At 48.3% G+C, this 22,106-nt stretch overlaps 1 pseudogene; it reads left to right on the top strand.

Annotated features, from left to right (window-relative positions):
- Positions 1-8,550: 8,550 nt before the first annotated feature.
- On the top strand, positions 8,551-20,446 carry LOC115945938 (type 2 lactosamine alpha-2,3-sialyltransferase-like; annotated as a pseudogene).
- Positions 20,447-22,106: the final 1,660 nt, after the last annotated feature.

The raw sequence follows: 22,106 nt of genomic DNA, 5'->3' as shown, positions 1-22,106 counted from the left end.
TCCAGCACCCAGGTAATCACCCAGTGGCTTCTGTGCCACCCCCTCCTGCCCCTCTCCTTGCCCTAGCATCTTAAAAGCTCTCCCTAGAACAGGTCTCTATGGGGAAGACAGAGGCTGGAGTCCTCTTTCAGATACATATGTAATGTGTGGCATTATCTCCATGTCTGTGCCGAGCTACCAGTGCCTTCCTCCCCTTTCTGCAGGATCACTGTGTTGGCAGGTTGATGCTGAACCTCCAAGTGTCAGTATTTGTTCCCTGCAGAAAAAGTCAATCCCAGCACTTTAGGACTGTGGCACCATGACCTTTTCAAAGCACGGACATATGGAAGTGGCTCTGTGGAGAAAGGCCATAGCAGAGGGCAGCTGCCAACCTTTATATGGGCTCAGTTTAATGGCAGAACATACATGTCTCTCGAACACATCTGCATGTACAGCCATCTCCTCTGGATTGATTTACAACCAGTGCTGCAGTTCGTAAACCAGCACTCCCTTAACCCTCTCCTATTTACACAATGCATCTCTAGCTCTCCCCCACACTGCAAAATCACTCAGTTCATTTCCTCATCATGCTCCAAGGCTCTGGCTTTCCTCTCTCTGGTGCTTAGAATCTTACTCCTATGCTGGAGAGGTAAGAAATAGAGCCATCCTGACCTCCCCATCTGGGCCATCCAGTCTTATTGTCCATCCTGCATACAAGCCAATCAGGGCACAAAGCAGAGGGGATAGGCTTTAGCTGCCTGCCATGCATGGGACCACTGTTGGGGAGTAGGAGGAGAAGTCAGAACTGAACTTACAGGTGATGCACAGTGCTTCCCATCTCAGAAAGACTCTTTGCTAATATATTTCCATGAAATGAAGACAAGGAACTGTAGCAACAGAACAAGGGGTAATGGGCTTAAACTTCAACAGGGGAAGTTCAGGTTAGATATAAGGAAGAAGTTCTTTGCTGTGAAGGTGGTGAGACACTGGCACTGTGTGCCTGGGGAAGTGGTAAATGCTCCTTCCCTGGCAGTGTTCAAGCCTTGAGTGACACTAGTGTGAGGCATCCCTGCCCATAGCAGGGGGTTGGAGCTGGGTGACCTTAAGGTCCTTTCCAACCCAAACCATTCTATGATTCTATGATATTTGCATTTGAGCTCCTGCATCCTTCCCACTCCGTGTCAGTATTGCAAAATCAAATTGCAGGTGTATGGCTCAGAAAAAAGAACAAAATTATTTAGCCCAGCATCCTAACAGCCACATTTACCATTTGATTTTTGGATGCCTGTGTTTCGGAATGACATATGAAAGCCTTTGTTAACTCTCTGTCCTCAGTGAAACACCCATCTCACCACCCTGAAAGAATCCATCAGAGACAGAGCCTTGTTTGTCTGGATCTGGTTTCAGCCTAGCAGTGTAAGTTGTAACTTTACTGTAGAGAACTCCCCCCTTAAAGTGAAACTTGTTGCTCTTATGAAGATGATTGCTCGATGTGAAGATTAAAGTTTAAGGTGTGATGAGGGAAGCTGTTGTTCAAGAGCCCATGAAGATTGTTGGGAGCTGAAAGTGATGGAAACCAGACTGGGATTTGGTGATAGAGATGAGAAGTGGAAAAGGAAGGATGGAATTTGGCTTTGATGGGGTTTCTCTTGTCCACTTTCTCTCATATGATTTCATTGTGGAGGGTTTTTCTTTGTTTTGGGGTTTTACATACATATATATATATAAAGATTCATATATATGCAGATTCAGAAAAGCCCGAAGTCTTGTGTGTATGTGTGCATGTGTGTGCAGCATCTCCCATGATAAGGTCCCTATCCCTGCCTAGGAAGTTCCAATGATCCTAAATAAAAGACAGCTACTTTCTCAATAGCAGACTGGTTAGTTTTGTTTGTTATGTGCTGCACATTCCCTTTCCTCCTCCTGCTGCTGGCTTGCACAAGAGCCATCCATGTTGCCCACAGTCTCTTGCAGAGAAAAAGCCCTTTGGCTTTCTCTTGCACACCAAGGCTGTGCAGATCAATACTGCAAGCCCTGGTTGCTCAGACTGTGCCTACAACCCCAAAGTGTAACACTGGCTTGTGCAGACAGACCAGGAGTAGCTGTAACACAGGGAGGGAAGCAATGGTTCTAGGCCAGTTCAAGTCTTAACCCTCATAGAAGGTTGCATGGGTCCAGCAAGGGCATAAGTGTAGTCCTGACTAAACAGTTCTGTGTAAAAAGACATGAAGCTGTTTTCAAGCTCTGCTGTATGTGATTGATCTCCTGTAACGGGACATGTGCAATTAACCAGCAGCTCTGCTATTAATAACTATCCCTGAATATGTGGGTGAAATGAATCGGTGTCTCTGTGGATTATTGCCTTTCTCCATCTGACACTTCTTTAGAGGAATGACACAGAACAGAAAAGGGAATCTTAAGAGTATATAATTGAGTGTACATTAGGGTTTATGAAGAGATTCTTGCAATAACTGTCATGTTCCACCTGACGGAGTAGCTGTTATGTGAACATGCCAAAGTAGCACTTTCCTTGCTGTGATCTTTGTTCTCACTTGCTTTCCTTGCATTATCTTAAAATCTCCTTTAGCTGATGCCACTGAATGCCATCTGAGTAATGACTTGAGTGCAAAATAAGGACAGGAATAAAGAGTGAGATGCACACTTACTGTCAGAGGCCTCAAATTGGGTACCAAAAAGTAAGGAGGCCCACTGTTACAGAGACAGCTTCTGCTCCTTCCACCAGTGACAGCTGCTCTGGAAATCAGGACACATCAATTTATATCCTCTTGGAAACTGAAGACCCAGGCTCCATTGTGCTTAGCATTGTCAAACCTCTGCTCCAAAGGGGACAGCTACATCAGGCACAGGAAGCACTGGGAATAAAGGCATGGAGCAATGAAGTGACTTGCTTTGTGTCATAGTGGGTTGGTGGCAGAGCCTGGGAAGGTGGCTGTCTGTGCTGGACCACTGTGCTGGGTATCCTGGAGCTGAAACCTGACTGGGATGTAGTGGTGCTCTCATTAAACGAGAGTTTCATAAGCTCTCAGAGCTGACCAGGTTTCCCTGTAGCCTGAGAGCAGGACTAATACAGGCACAAATCCTTCCTCTTGGTTGGTGGTATCTGGTGCAAGGCTGGCACAGAGGGGTTATAGGCAGACTGCTTCCATGTGCCCACGGATCCACACCCTGGGGTGGTTTACAAAAGGACACCCTTCCTTTGCACCAGCAGCCAGCCCTTGTATCCTTACACACCCAACATCATAGAGAAAGCTCCCTTTGCACCCCAGCTCTCCCTGCCTATCACCAGCCCAACCTTTTTTCCATTGCTGCCCTGGATCTTTCCATCCTATTTGCTTCTTCTGGCCTCCCTTTCTTTTCCCCCTCCATCTTTCAGTTTGGCTTGTCACACCCATATAAGATCACACACTCAATCCTCCCCCTGCCAGCAGATCTTGAATGCAGTGGGGCTGAGGGATGCCCTGTCACCTTCTGCATCTCCACATCCCCCCTGCCCTATTCCCCTCTGATCTATTGCAAAGGACAGGTAACCTCAGGCAGAAAGACGGATGCCACAATTACATTCCCCTTTTCAGCAGCTCCTTCCCTCTGCTTCTTCCTGATGGAAATCGTGGGCAAGAAAAATCTATTATTACTCTCCAAATCATATCAAATATTTATCAGGGTAATTCTCTAGTTATCACCACCGATTGCAAGCCTTAGTCACGTAGTAAATCTTGTTAGTGTCATCTCTGGGAACGTGTCTCGTCTGTCTTCTCAGCCGAGTGCTGCATAAACCTGGTTGCCCCAGGGGACCTTGGCTTATGGAAAAGCAGTGGAGAAGGAGGAGATGGAGGTGATCAAAAGTGGGTGCAGACTTCCCAAACCCCTTTTCTCCCAGGACATGAAATGGGATCTGCTCAGGATAGGGATGTTTCATGTGGGAAGGGGAGGTCTGGACCATACCGCTGACGCCTCCCTGTGTCAAGTGCTTAACAGATAAGCTCATTCCTAATCAGAAACCATCTGAAACAGGCCAGGCTCAAAGAGAGGTGTGTTATCCTCCCCAGGAGAGAGATGAAGTGATTTACTCAAGGCTGTATGATGTGAAATCAGTAGCAGAGGCCAGAACGGAGCTCAAGGTCTCTGGCTCTAAGGCTAGCAGCTTAATTACATGATGATTCCTTTTGGAGCACTGTGGCTGCTTTGATACAGCGCTGTCCTGGGGGTCCTGTAAGTCAGGGCAACCTTGCCATCTCTGCTTGCCATGCCAAAGACTTTCCCCTCCCACCTGCTGTGTCAGGACTAGCAAAGGCAGCCACTCGAGCTGGGCTTTTTGTTGTTGTTGTTGGCACCAAAATGTTTCCAGATTGTACCTATTTTTAAACTCTATATTGGGTCAGATCTGGACAGCTTGGAGACTTCATCTCTTCCCTTTTTCCTACCCCTGTGCGTGTAACTTATTGCTGCAAAGGGAAGAAATGAGCAGCGCGTTTCCTCTGCCAGAACCAATCAATCTGGCGCCTGTCATCAGCATCACAGCAGCTATAAAATATTTAATTCCTTAATGATGAATTGGCAGATTGTTTCAAAAAGACAACAAGGAAACAAAGAAAAGGAAGCAGACATTCGCAATCTGCAGTCGCACTCTTTGCCAGGCTCAGCCTTTGGAGCAGACAGCAGGAATTGTGTTTTGCCATCCAAGGTACTACAACAGTGCTTTCTATTCATAGAGCCCTGGTAGTTGTTTTGGGGATGTTTGTGCTTACATAGATATCACACCCTGAACTTGATAACCTCAGGTCTCACCACTGATTCCTGATGAGACTCAGCTTTCAGAGGAGGGTTTATTGTTTGGAAAACAGGAAAACAGCTTCTCAATGACACAGCTCTTGCCCGTGTAGCTCTTGCTGCTACACAGGAAGGAAATTATTATTATCGTAGAATCATATAATAATAGAATAGTTTGGGCTGGAAAGGACCTTAAGATCATCCTGTTCCAACCCCCCTGCCATGGGCAGGGGCACTTCACACTAAACCATGTCACCCAAGGCTCTGTCCAACCTGGCCTTGAACACTGCCAGGGAACAGAGCATTCACAGCTTCTCTGGGCAACCCATTCCAGTGCGTCAGCACCCTTACCACAAACAATTTCTTCCTTAGATCCTGTCTAAACTCCTGATACACATAAATAAGGAAAAGGAACATCCAGGCTAAATCAGAGGACAAGTGCATCCAGCCAAGTGTGTTGTCTCCAGCACTGGTCAACAGCATGTGCTTTAGGAAGTGCATAGGAATATGTCAAGCCTATAGTGCTCTTTCTTTAGCAGCCTCCAGCAATCTGCAGCCCAGGGAGATCTTTGTGCTTTCGAGCTCCGACTGGAATCTTTTTTCCATGAGCATTGCCTAGTCATTTATAAAAGTTATGCCAACTTGGAGCAAAAGCGTCACTCAAATAACCCCATAGCTCTCCTGTGTGAAGCTGTACATCTTTTTTTGTTTTCAGCATATCACCTACTAATTTAAGTCGATGTTCCCAGCTCTTGCATTAAAAAGACAGTGAAAAATCATTCTCTCTTCACCTCCCATCCCTTGGATATGTTTGGCTCACAAAGTAGGGAGCAGCATTGAGGTGCCTGGGCTAATGGACACCAGAACTGGTCTAAGTTTGTGGTGAGCAGTCTGGTTTCACAGGGCAAGTCAGTTTGTGCATGCCCATGGATATCTTCTGCCCCTGGCACAGTGTAATAATCCTTGCCTGTATCACCATCTATTTGCAAATGTGTAAGGTGATGCTGGTGGCAGTCACTGATTCAGCTGGTGCAGCTGCAGTGGAAAGGGGATGGCACAGAAAGGAAAACCTCTGCTGAAGTTACATGAATTACTTACAGGACTCACAAACCACGTGCCTGTCCTGTGTCAATATATATCCATTCCTTTTGCATGCTGTAAATACGCACGCAAGCAGCTTGCCTGACCAAAGACCTTCTTTTACTCTGAGTAACCTGTTGTAAACCCAGTGATACCTGGCTTTTTGTTTCTGTTTGATTAACTTCTAAGTCCTGTTCTTAGAACCTCCTAATTACAAGCATGCCATGAGGTTTCACTAAAGCAAATCCCAACTTTACCCATCACAGAAACCCTGAAAACCGGAGCTCTAAATGCTCACAAAAGCCTGGGGAAAGGAAGAGGAAAACGAGGGGGGTTTCACTCATCCCCATATATTATTTTTAAGCCGGTCTCATGATGCGAAGCAGTGACGCTCCTCGGTGGCGTGACCAACCTACACTATTCCTCTGGGCTGGGGAAGTTTGGCAGACGTAAGTGGGAGGCTGGCAGCTCGTACGTGGAGCCATCGTGCTTCCTCCTCTGCCTCTCTCGGCAGCCAGCACTCCCATAGACGTCTGCGGTGGGATAGGCTGGTTGTGGTGGGATGCGGCCGGCAGATAATGAGGGTCATGGGACAGTTTAGCCCAATTCACCCTCTGTTTGCTGCAGTGATTTGTGTAAGCCCCCTGCAGACATCCCATGTAAATTACTCTTGTAAAGGAAGGGCTTAACCTGCTTTCAAGAGGGGTCAGTGCAATTAGAAGCACCAGGAGCTGGTACACGATGGCACACTGCTGCTTCAGACCTCCCCCAACCCTGGGTCAGCTCTAGGGCAAACCAAGGTTTCCCCCAGCTCCTATGCAAAGTCTCCCAACCGCAGAAGGATGTTTCTGTATGCACCAAAGCACATTGAGCTCCTAAGGGCTGATTGCTTTGGCATAGGGATAAGACGAAATCAAAAGACGGTACTTTCGAGTCAGACAGCTCATTTTCCTGTAAACTCTGGATCTCTGTCTTCTGCAGATGGTGTTTAAACCTTTAGAGAAGGTTGCTCCATTGATCCTGTCTAATATCTCTTTGGAAGTTCTGAATGGAAAACATCCTCTGTCTCTAATCAAAGCTGGTTTTTCTCTGCCTCTGGATCAAAACACTGCAACAAACTTGGCCCTTTTTTGGAGCAGTGGATGCTGAGCTGCCTGCAGCTTTTCCAGCATGGGGAGAACCTGAAAACCAGCCTCTCCCCACTGGCTTCACGATTTTGGGGTATGCAAGGGGTAATGAGAAAGCAGCAATCCAGCAGCTCGTAGCTGACTGCACCACAGCAAGTCTAAAGAGGCATCTCCCATCTATTAAAATAGACTCCACCACCAGTGGGAAAAAAAACCGGGAAGTGTGACTCAAAGTGGGGGAAGGAAAAGGATAGGGCTCATTGGTAGCTATACACCCACATCGGGAGACCATCTCCGCAAACCCGCTTGCATCCTACTGTTGTCAACGTGATTTCAAATGAAACATATGCTTATATAGAGAAGGGACTGAGAGAATAGTTGGGTGTAGGAAGTTTTTGGCTTGCAGCGATAGAAAGCACATGCTAAGGGTGTCTGTGGGGTGGACAGTGTCAGGGTTCTCCCTGTTGCAGTGATTTCCTATAAAGCATTAACAAAGAGCATGAGGTTAAATAGAAGCTGCTTTTCTTTCTCTCTTGTTACCCAAAACTAGCCCTGGACACTGGTCTGAGGGCATCCCTCTGCCCTTGACTCCTTGCCAGGCCTGCCTGGCTGGAAACCTCCCTCCAGATGGAGCAGGCTAGGAAAGGTAAGGAAACACAAAGAGGAAAGAAATGAAAATGTACAAATGCCCCTAATTTTGGTTATGTTTTTGCTATTATTGAGATTGCTGCAAGATGAAAGTGAAATACTGTGATTCCACTCTAATCACTTTTTCATCCTTTTACACTGCCGTAAGCTTCCTCTGAGTAGAAATCTTTGTCAGAATCTGGTTGGGGCAGATCCTTTATTTTATTATTTGATTGCAAAGTGCTTAATTTCTCCCAAATGTGTTTTATTCTCCTTAAAAGTAGTCACTAAACATGGCCAGCCAAAGCTACGTGTGCACCTACACCGAGTGTAGGTAGTCCAGCTAGCGAACTGTAGTGTGAGAGGGAACCAGGAATATATCTGGTGCTGAGGTGGGAGCAGTGCCACCTCAGCCAAAGTTAACTATAACACTTTCAGCCTCAATAGTTTGGTTCCTTTTAGCTGGATTAAAAAGTTGAGATTCAGGTTAGATCTAAGGCAGAAGTTCTTTACTGTGAGGGTGCTGAAGCACTGGCACAGGGTGCCCAGAGAAGCTGTGAATGCTCCGTCCCTGGCAGTGTTCAAGGCCAGGTTGGACAAAGACTTGGGTGACATGGTCTAGTGTGAGACATCCCTGCCCATGGCAGGGGGTTGGAAATGGATGATCTTAAGGTCCTTTCCATCCAAAACCATTCTGTGATTCTATGATTCTATGAAAGTACCTTCATTTTGTGTTCTTTTTAAACTGTGATTAGAAAGCCAGGTGCCCTGCCATGCCCCCCATCCATCTGAGTCTCCAAGGGGTGTTGATCACTCCTACACCATCTCATTTCCCAGAATGTTTTACCACCAAAAAACCCAGCTTTTCAGGAAAAACAACCCCCTGCCATCCACTTCTATGTGTCAGCTTCACCAGCCCCATGGATTTCATCCCTCAGCCCAGGGGCCCATGGCTCAGATGAGTGCCACCAGCTCAGGGTGAGGATGGCTGGTAGCCATGAGGCTGGGAGTCAGACCATGACTTGTCCCTGCCGTGGTTGTATTTCCCTCAATGCCCTTTGAAGGCAGGGAAATTGAGATAGGCCTGCATGGAGCTGGGGTCAACATAGTTGTGAGGCTTGTGGGGCTGCAGGCTCGGTGCCTTACAGTTATGAAACACAGTGGGGCTGTCACTCTGAGGACACCAAGGCCATGGTGAGAGGCTGGGTGTGAGGACGAACATGATGCCCTTATAGCCAAGAAGTGTTAGAGCTGCTGCAGGCTGGCCTGGGGTACTCAAACCACTCCTGGATTTGGGCTCTGTGATGCTGGAGCACAGTGATGCTGTGGGCCCCTCCGCATGGCTCCCCGGGCTGAAGGGTGGGAGGTGGAACCATTGCACCCCATCCTGCCCTGAGCTAACACTGGGTCCTGCTATCCTCTCCACATCAGAAAAGCAGTTCCAGCCATGGTTATTGCTTTCTGCTGTTCCTAATGAGTTCAAGAGCAAGCAATGAGGGTGATGAAGCAAGAAGTGCCCTTGCTGCCACCACATCTGTCCCCGCAGCGATGCTACTCACAGCATCTGCTTTTCAGCCCCGAGCATGCAGGGCTGGACCCGGCTGCAGCTTCCTTTGCAAGGCACAAGCAGAACGAGCCCTGAAAGGCTTTTCCATTCATTCCTCTCCAACCATTTCTTCCTTATTTGTCATCCGAGGGGCTTGGTGCTGGCTGGGATGCTCTTTGCCACAGAACATAGCGTGGGCAGGTAACTGGGGAGGGTTGAGCTTTGGGATGCAGCTCCAGAACAAGGGACACAAGGGGGGAAGTTGTGGCATCCTGATCTTCACATCTTTCTCTTTGCTTGTGTCAGGCTGGACCACAATCCGGGGAGATGCAGGAAAGTGTGTGCATACCCCAGGGCTGTGAGAGCCTTCATCTCTTCCTGAGCATGTGGATCCATCCCCTTCTACCTGCCCTGCAGTGCTTCTGCCCCAGTACTTGTTTTCTCACATTAAGTCATTTACCCCTTGTAATCACCCATTTTTCCCATGCAATAGCTCATTTTTTCCCCTGCAAAATAAGCTGGGGCTTGGTTAAGCTCCAGGGCTTGCTTGTGTATCTTGCTGCTTGTTTGAGGCTAACAGGAAAGAAAGGCTGGAGCTGCAGAGGGCAGGATGAGTTGCCAAAGCTTTGTGTTGGAAAGCTGGTGTAGGAGCAGTCAGAGAAAACATGAGGACTGAAAGAGGGTTTCGTTTGGATGGGAAGAGGCAACAGGCTGTTCAAGGGCAGGGGTAGCCCTGGGGAGGGACAGAAGCCACCCTGACTGCAGAGGAGATGCAAACAGGTCTGGCTCCCAAGGGACACGGCTGCAGCATCCCAAGGTGCCTTTTCCCAGCTAGGAGTCAGGCAGCAGCAAACAAAGGGGATGTAGTGACACCAGCCCATGGGCCCTCCCCATGCTGTGCAGGGTTCTGGGCTCCTTTGTCCCCAGCTCTGCTGCTGCATGTCCCCTTCCCAAGTACCCCTGTGCTTGCTGGTGGCTGGTGCCATCACTGGGGCACTTTGCTGTTGTCACCATAGGTGCTGCTGAGGCATCCTAATGCCATTTGCTGGTCTTATTGAGTGCTTTCTCACATGGATTTGCTTAACTGCACCCACCGATAGGAACCGAGCACCTGCCATGGCTGATTATTAAGCAGCAAAAAGGGCCTGCTGGGAGATCTCCAGGATCAGGGTTATTCCAGGCAAAATAGAGGGTAAAATCCCCATTTCTCCATTCCATGGCTCCTTTGCTGGGAGATGTTTTGCTGTTCCCCTCTGAGATATCCATAGGCTTCAGCAGTAGGATATGGGGCTGTTTTCAGTCCTGTGCCAAAGGACATCAAGATCGCTGACACATTGGGTCACGCAGACAGCATCACTGCAGAGGGCTGCTCTGTGACTATCTCTTAGTGGAATTCCCACTCCTTGATGCTCAGTCCTGGGAGCCGGGAGTTGTCACCTCCAGGGACACCCAGGGACACAGAGGGTTTGTTCGCCTGTTCCTGTGGCTCCTCGTCAGCCAGGAGTGTCTCTGCAGTGCGTACCTACAGCACATGATGGCACTGCAGGAGCGCAAAACGGCCTCAGCATCCTCTACAGCTCGCCTGGGTTTTTAACCCCTCCGTGCAAGCGAAGCTGCTGCGGTGGTTTTCCAGGGACAGAGTGTGGAGGAGCGATTGGATGGCGATGCCTGATGCTCTGCTGTCCCCAGCTAGGGCAAAGCCTCCAGTCCGAGTTGCTGCAGCATCACCCTTGGGTCCCAAGCACCATCCTTGGGACCAGAGGAGACACAAGTGCAGCAATGTGGGCCTGTGTGTGCTCCTGAGCTGGCATCTTCCGTAGTGCACAGTGGATGCTTTGTGCACTGGCTCTTCACAGCTGTACATCCCTGGTCTTGGCATGCCTGAGAGCATTCCCCTCTTGCTGCCACATTGTCTGGCTTCACCTCCTAAGCTCCCACAGGCAGAGAGATGGTCTTCAGATGCACACTGAGCAGAATCAAGCCTTGGTGCAGGTCTTGCATGAGAGTATCCTGCTGGGTTTTGGAAGAGAGCAAGGAAATGTGTTAGTTTGCTGGTTCCTGAAGTTATTGATCCTCTAGCCAAAACCCAGGGAGAGCCGTATGAGATGAACAGAAAAGCTGCAGCAGCATTTCCATAGAGCATATGCTTTTTCCTGAAATAATCCCTGCAGGAGAGAAGCTGTAAAAAAAAATATCTGGATGTGACAATCCTGGTATTTATCTGTTCTTATCTACAACGAACTGAAGAGGTGGAAACCCATCAAGTGCTGCCCAAATGAGTGTCAGATCCTGTAGGTATAGAGAAAAGTGCCATCTCCTTCAGAGGAGTTGTCTTGAATTATCTGGACACAGGATGGATGGCTCTGATTTTCCTCCTCCTATTGCCCATGTAGGAAAAAGTTCTCTCTCAGACTTTTCCATAAGCAACAAGATGTATATCCAGGTGAAAAAGCACAGAACTGGGAGGGGAGGGGAAAAAACCCCACGTTTCCAAGAGAAGAGGAGGACAGAGAGGGTCTGGTTTCTGCAGCTCTCGTCCATCGCTCTGCATGGAGACCCTTTCCTTGCTCTCTCCCTGTTGTAAATGCAGCTGATGGATTGATTTTCTTTCTGTGCCTTCTCTTGCACTTGTTCATGTTAATAAAGATAGATTTTATTTCTTTCTTTCTTTTTTAAATCCAAAACAAAATGTTCCCGTGTCTCCACCCACCCCCCCTGGCACCAAGTGCTGATGCTGATTTCAGGGCTTATAATTTGATTTCTGCCTCTCCTGCTGGGCTGATGCAAGAGAAACAATATTTAGAGAAGCTGATTTTTAATTTACTGGTTGGCTTTTTCTTCTGGAGCAAGGGAAGCGGAGGCTGGGAGCGGGGTGGGAAGAGGGAAAGAGGCTCGGCAAGAAGTAGCTCTCCTTTTCTAGGCCCTTTTCTTTCCAGTTTGCAGTCTCTGATAGACAGAAATCACAGCAGAGCCCAACTGATCAATTGCTTGCTGGAGAATGGAGAGATCCTCATCCCTTTATAGGTATTTTTGTGTAAGGACTCATAGCTACTTGACTCCAATGATTCCAGGTTTGGGGACTGAGCTTTGATAACCTCAGCTTTGCAAGTGGGGAAACTGAAGCACACAGCGGTAAACTGGCCCCTTCCCCTTCGGATTGCAGCCACAACAGCGTGTGGCACAGGCACTAAGGGCTCACATCCAAACCCAGGCTATATTCAGCACACACAATCCTCAGCATCACTCTGCTTCCAGTTAAACATGGACAAAACAAGGTTTTCACTGGTGTTTAGCACCCAGCCCAGTACTGAGCAGCAGAGTAGCAATAGAGTTCAGCCACTCCTCAGTTCTTAGAATTTCGTAGGGAAAAGCTCCTGCATTTTAGTAAGAAAAGTGTTTTCCTTGCCAAACCCCTGACTTTTCATTTCTAGGCACAGAATTAACTTGCTCATCACTTTAGTCTATATTTTTTAAGGAATAGCATCCTCCTTTTTCCTTTTTCCTTTGATTTTCCCCAGCTTTCTGGGAACTGGGCTTGTGATCGCTTCTGTGCCTAGCAAAAGATAATAGCTTTGCTAAATAATTTTTCCTCTTCTAAAATATCCATCAAGATTGCCTGCTGCACAGTTTACATTTCCTGCTGTGGAGACAAATACTTTAATTAAAATGGAAGGGAGGAGGACAAAAAAAACCACACAGAAAACAGAAAACGGCTCTGCAGAAAGAATCCTAAAAGGTTTGGGAGAAGCAACAATGGGCAAATGAAGCCCTTGGGCAGCCAGGATGGATTTTGCATCTGTGCATAGAATCATAGAACGGTTTGGGTTGGAAAGGATCTTAAGGTCATCCAGTACCAACCCACTGCCATGGGCAGGGATGCCTCACACTAGACCATGTCACTCAAAGTTCTGCTCATCCTGGTCTTGAACACTGACAGGGATGGAGCATTTACCTCTTCTCTGGGCAACCCATTCCAGTGCCTCACCACCCTCACAGGGAAAAGCTTCTTCCTTATCTCTAACCTGAACTTCCCCTGTTTCAGTCTGAACTCATCACCCCTTGTGCTGTCACTCCAGTCTCTGATGAAGAGCCCCTCTCCAGCATCCTTGTAGCCCCCTTCAGACACTGGAAGCTGCTCTGAGGTCTCCACGCCGCTTCTCTTGGGGCTGAGAACAGTCCCAATGTTCTCAGCCTGTCTCCATACGGGAGCTGCTCCAGCCCCTATTCATGCAGGCTTCAGGAGCTGTTTTGCTCAGTGAAGGAGGGAGGTGCTGGTAAAACCCGGTTGCATTCCTGTTAAGCAGCAAGAGCCCCTTCCTCAGACTGCTTGCCCCTCTACATCTCCTGCTCCAGTCTGTGTGCAGGAACAGATTGAATGGCTTGAGTTTGGATGTTCTTATCTTGAGGATAAAGAAACAACATCTTCTACCTACCTTGGCCCTCCACTTTCACTTAAGACCAAAATGCTCATCTCCTGTTGTTGCTTGTTTGATTATGGGAACCCTTATACCTCCTCTCCCTCCCTTGGCTTTAGCTGGCCCACAGGGAAAGCACAGCAGCAGCAAGCAGCAAGAAACACCTGAATGTGCCAGCCTGATATTAACTCCAGGGAGAGGTGAGAGGGATGGGAAGTTACAAGTACCAAATTGCTGCTCAGACCTGGAGGTTTTCTCCATGGATCTAGTTAGAGACTGACAGCATTGCATCGAGTTTTGAGTGCAAAGCTCAACACAGCAGGAGAAAGGAAGACCCTATTTAGGAGTGGGAATGCAGTATGAGCCTGCAAGGCTTGTCTGCAAGGAAAGCTGCCAAGGGGAGCAGCAGCAGCCAGCCTTGGGTTTCAGAGGGCACTGATGCTTGAGCTGTGTGGCAATGAGCAGAAGGATCTATTGGGGTGGTTTAATCAGCCTTCAAAGGTCTTTCTTTCAGGCCAGGGTATAGGGGGAAGAAGGTGGATTGGGATCATTCTCCTGATAAGCTAGGATTTGTGTTGAGCTTATAGAGGATAATGAGATGATCACCATCAGATGGGTAAGCTGAGCTCTCCCTCCCTGCACCATCCCTCTAAGACAGGAGTGCATTATTCCTGTTTTTCACCAGCCTGAACCAGCAACCATGATGCTGTCCCCATATAATTAAGTCTGTCAGTCAGACTCAGACACCTCAACACTCCAAACGCTGTGGCTTACAAGGAGTTATCATAGAATTTCATTGTTTGGCAGTCAAAGCAGCATCTTGTGGGCTCTTTTCTCTTGTTGGAGGAACAAATATGGGCTTGTGAGAAGGAAACATCCCTGGGAGAGCAGTGAGGTGGCTCCAGAGCTTCCTCATATGCTGACTGTGACTGTGGGTCCTGTGCAGGGTATGGAATAAGCTGCACTGATCCTCATTACTGTTTCTGGTTCAGAGCCTGCTTCTAAGGGATGAGGGTATGAGTGGGACCCTCCTGTGCTGGCAGGGGGTTTGGGTGCTTATCTACTGCCTTGACCAGCCAGAGCACACAGCAAAACAGTGGGAGAAGGGCTTGATGCAGTGCAGCCTTTCCTCTGTGTACAGTGGGGACCAGTGCTCTAGGCATGGAGGCATGGCATCAGAGAGTCTAGGCTTGTGTGGTGTCTGCAAGATGTGCATGGAGTAGGAATGCTGCATCTATAGTGAGGAGACTCTTCTTTGCCTTCTTCCAGTGGGAAAAGCTGGTGGTCTGGCTCTGTTGTAGGCAAGAAAACCTCAGTGCATGCTGAGCCCTGCTCTCAGCACGGTGCCACTCTGCCCTAAGGCCTTGCTGATCTGGGGCTGTACAGGATGGGTCCCTCCTGGCCACTCATGTCCTCACTGGAGAGACCCCAAAACTTGATCAAGGTGAGTTGCTGCTCAGACAAGCTGTTATTGTCCACATTACAGAACTGCCTTTAGCTAAGCTTTTCCTTGGCATGAACCTCGTCGTTTCAGCCTGGTCAGGACTGGAAGTGCATGTACATCTCTTCTTGTTGCTGTGAGGACAGCAAAGGCTTTTGTCCTCTGGGCTTTGTTATACAACAACCACAGTGTTTTGCAGCTGCATCTTGCCGTCTGCATGTGGGATAATGGATCACTGTAAAAGAGAGGCTGTTTCATGGCCCTCATGGTCCCCTGTGACACCCAAGGAGCAGCCAGCTGATGGCTATGAAGAGGAAGGAGTGAGGGAGCCCACACCATCAATGTGGGCAGTGGACAGAGACAGGAGGGACCAGCCCCATGGAGAGCATGTCAAGGGAGCAAGGGCTTGACTTGCTCATGGTCAGTGCTCTCCCTTCTCTGCACTGTCACCGTATCATTGACTTAGTGCTGGACAGCAGTCAGGCTTGAGCTTGCAAACAAGTGCCCTTAGCTACTGGGGAAGAGGATGCTGCATTTACCATGGTTCAGCAGCAGAAGGCCCCGTTTGATTTTCTCTAGCAAGGGGCTAACTCAAATACAGCCACTTGGAGGCTCCAGACTCTGGAACAGGCTCTGCTCATCCGCAGGTCTGGTGGCTGCAGAGGCTGGGGAGATGCTGTCAGGGGGGAACGGTCCTTTGGGCTGCACAGTGGGATGCTCCTGGCTGTAGTGATGCGGCTGCTGCCTGTGTCAGCCTCTCCATTGCCTTCTGCGGGTCTGTGAGTGCAGAGCCTGTGTGATGAGCTCACAGGACAGTCACACTGAGTAAGTTACCTTTTCTTCTTCCCTTTTCTCACCTCGTCGCTGCTGTGGTCTGGGTGAGGTACAACTCATTACTGTGGAAAGAAGAAGCAATCACCCTTCCAGGGTAAAACCTGAGCAAGAAACGGCTCACAATAATGTGAATCCCTGGGGATTTGCAGCATTATATTCTGCCCCGACAGTGATTTGAGGGCAGGGCACATAAAATGGTAGCAGCATCAGTGGGCCTGGACCAGGTTTGAGCTGCAGCAGTGACTCCCTGGTGCTGATGCTCACTTCCAGAGTGTCTTCTGGACATCCCACAGTGCTGTTCATTGCCTGTCTCTGTCTGGAGGAATGAATGAGACTTACCTGAGGCAATGATTTTCTCACACTCAAAGCAGTTTAAGGTCCTGAACAGCTTGACATAACTTTGGCATTAGCTCTGGAGCTGTTTCTACCTAAATCCCTTTAGGTGCTGTGGGGCGACACAACTCAGGGTACTGAAGTGGTCAGGAGCTGGGAGACTGACAACACGGAGAAAGAAGGGTCCATAAACTCAAACCCCTACATTTTCAGACCTCTTTAAGAGACCTCCTGATCTATCCCTGATCTATCACTGATTCTCAGGCCAGAATCTAAAGCCTTTAGGAAGGGCTGGTAGGAAATGAAGCTTGTTTCTTTCACAGGGAGCATCATGGTGCTTGCAGAGATGCTTCGTGCAGAAGGTTTGTTAAACCATGTCCCATTCGTTTGGGGGATTCTGCTGGGATGTGAATCAGTGTCTCAGTGGCTGCTGATGGGTGGAGAGTGGCAGCCCGGGGTTTATGGGCAGAGGCACAGGATGGGAAGTAGAGCTAAGTTCAGCTGCGTGTTGCACAATGGCAGCTTGACATCAGTGCAAATGACTCAGCAGGTCAGAGTGATGTGATATAGATGCGTGTGTAAAGTGTCCTCTGAGGGACAATTAGAGATGTGCTGTTGGACTAATCAGTGTGCAGAGAGCTCATGGGTGTCCTGAGCTTTGTCATGAAATGAAGGAATAAATGGCATGGAAAAGTAACTGGGATATCACCTCCCTCTGCTGTTGTGGAGAAACACAGCAAGGATGAGCAAGTGTTCCCCAAACATGTACAGAAAGAGGAATAGCTGAAAAGAGAGAGGAACTGACTGTCCAGAACTGGAGGGAAATGAGATTGTGCATTCGCTGAGGCTCAGAGGTGGATTCAGGATAGCTCAGTAGCCTTCTGAAGCTCTTCATTATGCAGCCTACTTCAGCTGCCCTACTCCTTGTGGCTGATCCTGCTCTGACTGCTCCACTCATCCTTAAATGCTGCCTCTCTGAATGTCTCTTGGTAGGTTTGAATCTCACTGGAAGCCTTTCCTGACCTGTAAATCCTTATACTTGCCTTTGGAGAGGCTTTTTAGAGGAGAGCTTGAAAAAGGTCTGTGGGTCCATAAAGTGCTTTGGGGGTTGCAGAGCTCAGGCATTGTAGTGCCCTTCCCATGTTGTCATGTCTAGGCTGGACACTGCAGCCAGAGAGCCTCCCTCTTATGGAGCAGCCTTGAGTGCTACAGAGGGGATGGAGATAGAGCTGAGCACCAGGGAAATGATGGCATGCCTTTGAGGAAATGTATAGGCCATGATGGTGGTGATGGAGGAAGAGAGCAGTGCCTTAACTCCAGGCTCTAGATATGCCAAGAGGAATGGACAGTGAAAGGCTGACAGCAATGCTCTTGTAGGTGGAGCAGGAACCATTGTGGGAGCTACCAAATGCCAGTGGAGAGAAGACACTGAGTGGGTCAGTGCCTTTTTCAGTGTGAGATACGACAGAACATCTTTGTTGCTGGTAGCAGTGATCATAAAGAACATACTGGTGAGGCACTGGAATGGGTTGCCCAGGGAGGTTGTGAATGCTCCATCCCTGGCAGTGTTCAAGGCCAGGTTGGACGAAGCCTTGCATGGCATGCTTTAGTGTGAGGTGTCCCTGCCCATGGCAGGGGGATTGGAACTGAATAATCTAGAGGTCCTTTCCACCCTAACTATTCTATGATTCTATGATACCTTTTATGTGTAAAAGTGCCTCAGTTTGGACAGGGTTGGGCAGATGAATGTGGCAAAAGTAGTGTTTGAACAGGCTTTATCATGTAAAGAACTTAAGAAAGTTCTTAAATGCACTTAAGAGAGCATTAAAAATACCTCTTCAGAGCAGAAGAGGGAGTTTGCCCTGTTGGCAGTGCTGGGGTCACAATTCTTCCCTAAAGGTAACTCCTTCTCATCTTCAGTTCTCTCTGCTTGTAGCACACTGCAGCTTGTTCCTCAGCAGGAGTTGCCTGAGGCCTTTGCCCAGCACAAGGCTGGGCTGGAGATGGGTGTTGGGGAGGAAGCATGTGTGATAGTGATGGGTTGAGAGCCCTGGTTTCTGCACTGAAACTCAAAGTTCTCTTAGTGCTCAACTTCACAGCCCTCTCTGCCTCTTGCTCCTGTCACTGCTCATCTCCTCTCTCAGTAGGTTTCACTTTCTCTCCCTTTTACACGTCCTTTCAAGCAGCTCTCGTACTGATGAACTTAAGCTGCTAGATCACAGCTCCCTCTCTAACTTCTGTCATAGACTGAGCTCTGTTCCCAGCATTGCCCCATCCCATCTATTTTCTCTTGCTTTAACTCCATCCCAAGTGTGACAGCACAGGGCTCGGAAGGTTATGTGCCTGTCTCAGTTCTGCCTGCCCTCATTCAGGGAGAGCAGAAAGCCAAGTAAGCTCTGCTAGCTGTTGGCAAATGCTTTCATTTGTGCCATTCCTCTTTCCTCTGTTTCATTAGAGGGATTATTCATGGCCTCTCATTCTCCCTCTTTAGACTACACTGCATGCCTTAAGCAGGGGTTTGCCCTTCTAGTTACCTGCTGGGTATCCACACTTTGCTTCTCATCTTGTGTCCTCTGCCTAAATGGAGATCCAACACAATTTTACTGGTATGGTGATAGCACTACATGGCCTTTATGGTCACTAAGATAAGACTCATCTATCTAGGATACTAGTAAAGGCTTTGTTCGTCCAATAGGAAGTTACCTAGGAACATCAAAAAGGCCCTCAGGGGATGCTGATCTAACCTAGTGGAGACATTTGTCAGAGAAGGATTTCATCTCTTGCAGTCTTTTCTTTTGCCAGTTTATGGTGCCAAAGGTGCATTGTGGATGGCAATGGTTGGTCCTTCATGGCCAGCACTTTGGGAAAATGATTGACTCTTACCACATTATCAGGTTGGACACAGGGGCTTGGAGCAACCTACTCTAGTGGAAGGTGTCCCTGCCCCTGACAGGGGGTTGGAACTGGATGAGCTTTAAGGTCCTTTACAGTCCAACCTGTTCTATGATTCTAATCCTTACCAAAGCCTTAACAATTAAGCAGAGACTGGAGTGATAATGTGCTTTTGACTTTCTTGCCTGGCAAATGTGACATCTAAGATGCATCAGCCCAGGTAATCAAATGGCTTTCTTGCAACAGGCACTGCAGGAGCCAGAGCCTCCACCACTCATCTACAGCTGCTGGTCAGCCATCTCCAGCTCCTTGGAGTGCCATCAATCCCATGTTGCAGGACCACATGCATCTTTATCCAGACTTGAGAAAGTACTTTCATTTCTCTGTGCCTCACATCCCTATCTGAAAATAGTGGTTGTCTGCCACTGCTGACTGCCTGTTTATGACAAAGGAGGAACTATTGGTGTGAGGTGCCCCATACCATGAAACCAGGCTGCTGTGTTGGGCCATAATGTGTGTCTGTGCCCTCAGTGAGTTCAGGCAGTCAGTCATGTACTTGACAGCACACAGCTGGCTCCAGGGCTGCGTGATACTGAAACTGAACCAATTCTGCCTTTGATGGTCAGATTAAGTGATGCTCCAGTAAAAGAGCATAAGAAAGATGTGGACTAGAGAGCCATCATCTGGCTCTTCTCTGACCCAGCTCTGCACAGCCCTCTGGAAAACAACAGTGATGCACTGATGGTGTTTGTCACATTGAAACCCCTGCATTTCCACCAGCTGAGAAATGTATTATACTGAAAACAAGGAATAAGGTGAGATGTCTTTAATGAGGGAAGGTTGAAACCAGGTTATTTGTAGTGACATACTCAATGGCTCTAATAATCATGTAGCTTTCAAATATTTAATGAGCTGCATAATGCACTGGAGACCTCATTTTTCATTAATTAGAAAGACCCCAGTCTCAGCCACACTGGAATAAGTGGAACAGACCAGGAGATCGTTTATTCCTTCACACTCTCCACAGTCCTGAGCACCTAGCCAGAGCAACAGACCACAGCTACCTCAGGGAGGTGTGCATCGGCATCAAGCATCTCTCTGCCCTTATCCTATAGATAGAGGTAGGGTTTGGGCACCAACACCCCCTCTGGGAGTGGAACAGGAACATCTCAGTCGATTAGTTTAGTCCTTTCCCTTAGTAAATGCAGTCCTCAGGTTTGAAGCCCTGCTTTTACCCAGAAAAGGCAGATTTCTCCGCACCATTCACAGCACTGAGTTGTTATTCTAGTCTGCCCCACCACCCTATGCCATTCTGCATTCAAATCCCTTTTTAGAGTTATATTTCTGTCCATATGTCTAGACCTCGGATAACCTGGCTCTCTAGTGATGAGCAGCTGTGCTGTATCAGCCCCTTCATACTTGTTCCTGTGCTTTCCCTGTCTGAAGACCATTACTGATAATTAGCCAGTATAAAATGGGAGGAATCTTGCTTGGCATTCCTTAAAACACTGCTCCCGCAGACCTCTGGCCTGAGGCTGCCTGTTCTGCCCAGTGCTTCTGGAGTGCAGTTTTCCCCTTCACTGTGCACGATGGAGGATTATTTCATTAATGAATCTAATGATACTTTGTCTTTGGTGCTGATGAGCTTTGTGATGGTGCTGTGCAATGTTTAATTAACTTTAAGCCTGCCAGGCACTACGAGGATGTTTATAATCTACATCAAGTGCAGAAGAAGTGGGAAGGGCTGGTGTGGTACAATAACCTTAACCAAGGTCATGCAGTGGCTATTGGCTGGGTTTGAGAGCAGACTCCAAGTCTCCTGACTGCTGAAGCAATGCTGTGAATAAAGGAAGTACATTTCCCTGCTCAAATGCTTGGGAAGTGCAAAGTAGGACAATGAAGGTGAGGGATGCTCAGTGCTGGGTTAGGCTTAGGGGACCAGAGAGCATGTTCAGCGCTGTGGCCATGCTCAGTCACAAGGCTTTCAAGGCAGTGTTTGAGGTTGTACTTGCCCATGTTGGCTTTATGGGAGCTCAAGGCAGTTCTGTAGCACACAGGCCAGGGACAGCAATTTAATGTGTGGGTTAAAAGTGAGGGCTGCCAGCAGGGAATACACACAAAGAGGTGCATGGTAGAGATGCAGAGACCTTGTGTAGGCACTGCCACAGATGCTTGCTATCCTCCAGACATCACTGATGATCCCAGCAGGGGCTTGCCCTTGTTCCAGGTTGTTTTGACCAGGTCATACGTTGTCCTGTTGCATGTGGGGTAGGAGATGAAACCCTGAGAGTTGCCCTTTCCTCCCTTCGACCCTGGCTCCCACCACTGACTGTTTCAGTGGAGGGTGGCACATTGCACAACCCTTCTGCATTGGGTAATCCCCTCCTGGTTTGTAAACAGGCATCCGTGTACTCAGCAGTTACTTGTGTAAAGCACCAAATGGAGATGCTAAGCTGGTCCTCAGCCCTGAGATAGGGAGGGGTAAGGGTGCAATACCTGCCATGGGATTCCAACTTCCTTCCTAAGCAGATGGGAGTGAGAGTCAAACCCATCACTTGGGAAAGGGCTCGTTAGAGATTTCAGTGTCTTGCTGGTTGTTGGGAAACATTAAAGGCTGCAGAAAACAAGTCTCTTTTATTGTTCTGTTGGAGAACAAATGCACTTCTGGCTTCAAGGAGCTGGCGCTGTCTTTGGGAGGGGGATTTCTGGTCAGGACAGGTGAGAATTGCCTCAGCATCTTCTCTGAGATCTCATGGTTGTATGACCCACATAATCCTTATATTTCCCCCTCTCCCCTCTCATGCTATCTGGAACTTTCCAGCTTGTTATAAGCCAAATTTACTTTGTGTGCTGAAGATCTTCCACATTTAAAAAGTCACATTAAGCCCCCACTTAGCTGTGGCTGGCTCATGTCCATCTTACCTCTGGGATCACATCCTCACATCCTCTACTGCTTCTTTCAGGATGCAGCTGTGTCATATTTCTCCTTCTTTACTTCCTTCATTGCTACTTCCTTCCTGGCCTGTTATCACTGTGGGTTCACC

The sequence above is a fragment of the Melopsittacus undulatus genome, chromosome 11 (assembly GCF_012275295.1).
Source record: "Melopsittacus undulatus isolate bMelUnd1 chromosome 11, bMelUnd1.mat.Z, whole genome shotgun sequence".
Taxonomy (NCBI): domain Eukaryota; kingdom Metazoa; phylum Chordata; class Aves; order Psittaciformes; family Psittaculidae; genus Melopsittacus; species Melopsittacus undulatus.
The sequence above is the reverse complement of the archived record's forward strand: the minus strand, read 5'-3'. Positions and strand labels throughout refer to the sequence as shown.